This window comes from Betta splendens, chromosome 16, assembly GCF_900634795.4.
Source record: "Betta splendens chromosome 16, fBetSpl5.4, whole genome shotgun sequence".
Taxonomy (NCBI): Eukaryota; Metazoa; Chordata; class Actinopteri; order Anabantiformes; family Osphronemidae; genus Betta; species Betta splendens.
Window position 1 is genome coordinate 2,943,435 of NC_040896.2, and position 6,753 is coordinate 2,950,187.

Below are 6,753 nucleotides of genomic sequence, written 5' to 3' on the forward strand. Positions count from 1 at the left end.
AGAAAGATTGTTAATAATTCTATTGGCAATTACCTGTGTAAAATACGCATCGGGAACAATTCGAGAAAAAGAACGAGGAATGACTTTCAAAACAGTCGTTTTTCCCTGCATTAATGAAGTAATGCAATTTAAAGAAAAACATTACATTAGGATGGCAAAAAATAATGTATTTTTGTATATTACTGCTACAGTATGTTTAATATAAATCAGAAATTTGAATGACATGTCACTATATTTCTAAATATATTTTACATTATAATCATTGTGATGGTTCGCTTTTACCGTTTAATATAAATTTAACATTTTCGAGTGCACTTAAATGCCACATTACGTACTGTTAGTCGTCGGCTTCCGTTACACCTTGCTCTGGATTTCGCTAGGTAAGTTTCCTCGTTTGCCGTCTGCTCTCAGTTTTTACACGTTTAACACGCAAAATGTACTGTTTATAAAATAATTGTAGTGTAGAAGGGCTTGCTAAGTAGAGAAAATGTGACATAACTGATAGTTATTATTCAGTGACTTTTTCATTAGCTATAAACAATCATATATAATATTATCATATATTATTAGCTAACACGTTAGCGTTAGCATTGGGTTAAAATGCAACAGTACAACTAACATGACGTGCAGTGATTGACGCGAATTACATGTTTGGCTGTTTTTTGGTCGCAGGAAAATGTAGAAACAAAAAGACGTTTGTAGAACAGTCAACGTTAAGGACGGTTTGTCCGTTGCAATCGTGACTGAGCTTTGGCTGATGACGTCAACCTAGGAACAGCAATATGCTGACATTTTGGCGAAATAATACTATTGCTAAGTTTCTCAATGTTGATGAAAGTGTTAGAAGATGTTATGTACAAGACTGTCGTGTATGTGAAAGATTAACTTGTTACACATTTTTCGGTATCAAAAATACCGAAAACATAACACAAAATATAGTGGTCTGAAGTGAACGTTTGTGCATGGGATTTTTGCTCTACTTGGCAATAAGGTTTATACCCTTATTATGAATTGCACACTGATTTCTCTATTTGTACTTCTTAGGCTCGGAAAAGAATTGCAGTTGAATCTACACTTTGTGGGCTAAGATTGCACAACAGCCACTAGGTGATAGTGAAAGTGAAAAAAAATCTTAATTTTTTCTTGTTCAAATAATGTGTCCTCGAGGCAAGTGGTTTCTTACTACCCCAAAAAGTAGTGTACATTTTTGAATAACTATAAGTGACAGTTATGTTATACAGTAAGATAAACCTTTTTCATCCCACAATGAGGAAATTCATTTGCCAGTGCCGTCACAAAGAAATAGGAAACAGGATATTTAAAGAGAAAAAAAAACATATCTACAACTATCACACCTCATTTTATACAGAATTAAAGATGTAATGTATCTGCAATTCACATGCACAGTACAGTAAAGTTGACTACTAACCCTAGTGGTGAACCTAGGTACACATTGAGAAACAGAAGTATGCTGCTCCTATTGATATGTTAATGAAAGAAAAAAACAGTTAGATGTTTCCAAGACTACTTACAAGACTGCTCTGTGTGTGAAAGATTACGTTGATCTACGTTGACACAGTCTCTACTGTTAGCGTACATATTGACAATATGAGGATTTTTCTTTACTTGACACTGAGATATATACCTTTTTTTATTATGAGCTGTTTGTCTTATAAACTCTCTTTGTACTTCTTAGGCTTTGAAGATTTGTGTTGAATCTACACTTTGTTGGTAAGTATGTACAACAGCCACTAGGCTTTAGTTTGGGGGGAACTAAATTTTTCAATCATTGAAGCATCTGGACCCTTACTATCCTAAAAAGTAGTGTACACTTTTGAAAGAAATTAAAATGATATCTATGGGAGATCTACAACTCATAAACGTAATACTGTCGTTAGTGCAGATTAAAAAAATCCTGTAACATGTTAAAGGGCATGTAATAGATCTATTAAAATCATTTTAGAAGAAATACATTTGCTTAAATTTGATATTACAGCTAATAATTTTGACTTGCTTTTATTTTGAAAGGATTTAGAGGAAGTCTGTTTGCTTAATTACTATATTAATAGACTTGGTGGACTAGTCTTGGTGGCTCAGTTGATAGAATGTTGACCTGGGAAGCGGAAGGTTCCAGATTCAAGCTCACCATAGCACCTAGTGTGTCCTTGAGTAAGACTTTCGCACTAGCTCCCCGGGCGCCGCACTGGTAATCCACTGCTCCTTCAGAGGATGGGTTAAAATCCAGAGAATAATTACTTCAATGTGGGATCAATAATAATAATAATAATAATAATAATAATAATAATAATAATAATAATAATAATAATAAAGGCTTTAATGAGCAACAGATGTGAATTATATGTTTATGTAAAGCCTGAAAATTGTCGCCACACTCACTCTTTCAAAATGCCACTCCTTCTGCCATTGTCCCAAGTGTCAGAGAGAATTTTGGAAAATGTGGAACTCTCTGCACTTTGAGGCAGATACAGACTAAAACTAAAATTGGCATGCTTTATATTGGCCTCAGTAAGATATGCGCTAAACCCTACTATGTCATATGTGGTGCATCAACCAGGTGGTCAGTGAAGGGGTGAGAGGTAAAAGAAAGTATGGCATTGACGATTATGCAAACAAAGCTTCATGCAGCCATTAGATATACAGGAAACATTGTTTAAGTGTTATTCGTTAGTATTATAAACTAATAGATTTTTTTCGTGGAAAACTAAAAAAGTTAGTAACTAAAAAAAGAAAAAAAAACAATTTCATATAATTGTCCTGTTTAATTGAACACAAAAAGCTAATTCATTGTTTTTCTCTTTTTGTTCCCATGGCTTTGTCTGTGGGGAAATTGTGTTAACTCCCCCTCAACTACCCTGGTTTTTCATGGTAAGTCCACAATTACTGGGAGTGTTACTAATGTTCTTTGCTCATTCAGAGGTACAAAATAATGCTAAGCTTTATTCCAAAAGCTTTTGTTTTAATAATTTTTTTTAAAAGCCCACTTGAACAGTTAAGTTGGCTTTTTTTTTGTTTGCTTTTTAAATAGAGATGCTTCAACACAATAGCACCACAGTGTATGTAGCCAAAAAATGTCTTCATTAGATAAAGATTTACATTGTAACACCACAGATATCTTGATAGATGAGGCAAATGGTAATCTGTAGTAAGACATATTATAAGTAAGGCGAATAATGTAATGAATTAACTTGTACATGATCACACTTTCAATTTTATAATTCATTTTTAACATTTTTTTTTACTTTGCAGGTTGGGTGTTTTAATTCCTGTCCTGGGATATTTTTTTTGTCCAACAGTTTTCTTTTACAACAATGACAACTACTACTACTACTACTACTACACCTACTCTTGTTTTTATGTATATTTTAGTACACAGGCTCTGTCTCCTCCTGTTTGTCATTTGTATTGTTATATTTGACTAAATAACGACTGTAAGGACTGAATTTCAACTGACTTGGCTGCAGTTGCCAAACAGGGGAAGGCACTCTGTGAGGCACCAGACTCTTTCAGCTGATCGGGGAAGTGCGCCCTGTGAAGCCCTACACTTTTCGCCAATCAGGGAAGTGCGCCCTGTGAGGTCCCAGACTTTTCGCCTGTCAGGGAAGTGCGCCCTGTAAGGCACCAGACTTAAGAATCTGTGGATCAGGGACGTGAGTCCTTGTGAAGCCTTTACAGTTTGAAATTGTGGATCGGGGACGTGAGTCCCTGTGAAGCCTTTACAGTTTGAAATTGTGGATCGGGGACGTGAGTCCCTGTGAAGCCTTTACAGTTTGAAATTGTGGATCGGGGACGTGAGTCCCTGTGAAGCCTTTACAGTTGATATTGTAGATTAAGGAAGTTGAAAGAAGTCTCTTGATTTAAGTTAAACATCAGCTATTTGGATTGCTTCTATTTATTGCACATAAGTGATATATTTGCACATTGAGATATTTCACTATAAATAGTAAATACCTATAATACTTCACAGCGTTTGTTTTAAGTAATATAAATTGTTGAGAACCTACCTGTTCAAGATATAACATTTGTTTAATTTATTCTGCCATTATCCTTTAGTCATGCACTGAACTGCAAATAAAAAATTTAAATTTGTAAAGTTGTGTACTGGGGTGGCACGGTGGTGCGGTGGGTAGCACTGTCGCCTCACAGCAAGAAGGTTCTGGGTTCGATTCCCGGAGGCGGCCCTGGTGCCTTCCTGTGTTTGCACATTCTCCCCGTGTTTGCGTGGGTTCTCTCCGGGTTCTCCGGACTCCTCCCACAGTCCAAAGACGTGCTTTAGGTTGATTGGACTCTCTCCATTGCCCGTAGGTGTGAGTGTATGGTTGTCTGTCTATGTGTTGCCCTGCGATGGACTGGCGACCTGTCTCTCGCCCGTAGCCAGCTGGGATAGGCTCCGTGACCCCGCACTAGGGAGTAAGCGGTTAAGAAAATGGATGGATGGAAGTTGTGTACTGTCAAATATATTTTCATAAAAGCTTGATAAAACCATTGATTGTTTCCATTCGATAATCTATTATAATAGCAAATCACATTGTATTTACTGTGTTGTATCCAAAAAGTAGAAAAAAAAACTGTTTTGAAACACGTTGTCTAAGTATCTGAACATCAAAGCATTTGCAACATGCCAAGAAAATCGAAGAGATCACAGTCTGCTAAGGTAAGGTGGAGAAACCTGGATCTATCTGGAGAAGTCAGTAGCAGCGTCAAGGAGAGCAGTGTGTGCCATGCTGATGCCATTGCTGACAAGCAAAGTCACAGCCAAGCTGATGTTTTACCACAGGTGTCACCAGATGACCATGAGAATGAAGAGGAGTTTTTGTGCGTAGCAGGCCCATCTCATGTTGACTATGTAGGTGAGTCAGGTCAGGATCCCATATGTGTGCTTGCATCTCGCAGTCAAGCTGCTATTAAATATGGGTATACCAGAAACAGCCAGTGTACCTGTAACTCTCTTATTTTTCTTGCCTTCCTTCATGAGAATGAACACGTTACCAGTGCAGATCTTGACCATGTTCTGGATAGTGGTAATGCAATGTACAAGAAAACCACAAAAAGGTTCCCTAAAAGCAATCACTTGTGTGTTGATGAACTGCCCACAAGAGTACCTGCACGACAAGATGTGTACAAAGTGACCAAGCGGCCTGCAACGTACGGCAGACTGAGAGAACCTTTGGATGGATCTTCAAGTTCCTTCTTAGACCTACAGGCAGGACTCAGCTGTTTGTTGACAGATGTGCAGTACGCTTTGCTAATGATGAGTCAATTATGTATTGCAGTGTTCAGAAACAGGTCAGGCAGATACGGTTTCTTTGATTCTCATTCTAGAAGAGCTAATGGTTTGCCTCGTGCGGGTGTGTGCAGCTCAGGTACATCTGTGATGCTGATATTTACACGTCTCAGTGATATGATTGACAGGCTTTTAAGGTGTCATGAGATTCTAGGCACACCATTCTCAGGTGTTTATGAACTGACACCTCTGGAGTTTACCAGCATGCACATGACCAACCTCCCTGATGGAATAGCAGGAACAAGCAGTACAGCTCAAAGTGGTGCTTCATCTTCTGCAATACTTAATAAAGCTAATAATGCTCACGTTCTACCACCAATGATTGATGTCATTGACCGTGACGTTTCTGATGTGTCACAGGAAATCTTAACACAAAACATTGCTGGATCATCTGCTACAGTAGATGACAATGATGGTGGATTGGATAATGCAAGGTATCAAAATGTGACAAAGTTGTTAAAATGTGACAAAAATAGAAGACAGAAATTAAAAAGGAAAACAGTGCAGACTTCAGATAGACAAAAATCACAGGGCAAACATGAAATAATTGATTCCAAACTTGCAAGAAGGGAAAGATTGAAACAACAGTACAAACAAGACAATGAATACAAACAAAGAAAAAAGCAGTACATAAACACCCGCTACAGGGAAGATAGTGGCTTTAAGGACAGACAGAAACTATATTACAATTCCCGCTACAGACAGGACAGTGGATTTAGAGACAATAAGAAGCAATATTTAAAGAAACGCTACAGACAGGACAGTGGATTTAGAGACAGTAAGAAGCAATATATAAACAAACGCTACAGACAGGATAGTGGATTTAGAGACAGGATGAAGCAATACATAAACAAACGCTACAGAGAGGACAGTGGATTTAAAGCTAAACAAAAATCTTACCTAACTCAACGTTACAGAAATGAACCAGTGTTTAGATTTAAACAACAACAGGTAATGAAACAATTGATGCAGGCAAAGTATAGAAGCAACCTTTCATTTAGAATAATGCATAAAATGACATGTGCAATGCAAATAAAAAGAAAGTACAGACAAATAACTAGACAAATGCATGAAACTGAGAACCCTTTGATCAAAAAGGCAATATTATTATTCAATACACAAATAAAAAATGGTCCCACTTATGTGTGCACAGTTTGTCATAAAGCATCGTTTCCAAATCAAGTACGACCCTGCATAAGGTCCAATTATGTCAAAAACCCAGAAGTTGTAGAAGAATATTTAACAGGAAAGTACGTTCATGTCTGTGATGATGAGTGCAGAAGTCAGCAGTGCAAGGTTCCTAATGAACGACGAAAAGAGTGGCTTTGTTACACCTGTCACAACTACCTGAAAAATGGAGCCTTGGCCCCTCTTGCTGTGGCAAACAATTTGGAGCTTGCTGAAATTCCACCTGAGTTGTCTGATCTCAACATATTGGAGAGACATCTTAT

The 6,753-nt window shown here is 37.5% G+C and overlaps 1 long non-coding RNA gene across 2 annotated transcripts; it reads left to right on the plus strand.

The window, feature by feature from the left end:
• Window positions 1–367: 367 nt before the first annotated feature.
• On the plus strand, window positions 368–3,836 carry LOC114843745 (uncharacterized). Of its 2 annotated transcripts, XR_003783623.2 has the most exons (4): window positions 368–380; window positions 1,697–1,731; window positions 2,892–2,937; window positions 3,268–3,836. It is a non-coding gene; the product is annotated as an uncharacterized LOC114843745 (long non-coding RNA). The 2 variants fall into 2 exon arrangements; XR_008692905.1 differs by lacking the exons at window positions 368–380; window positions 1,697–1,731; window positions 2,892–2,937 and adding an exon at window positions 1,740–2,886.
• Window positions 3,837–6,753: the final 2,917 nt, after the last annotated feature.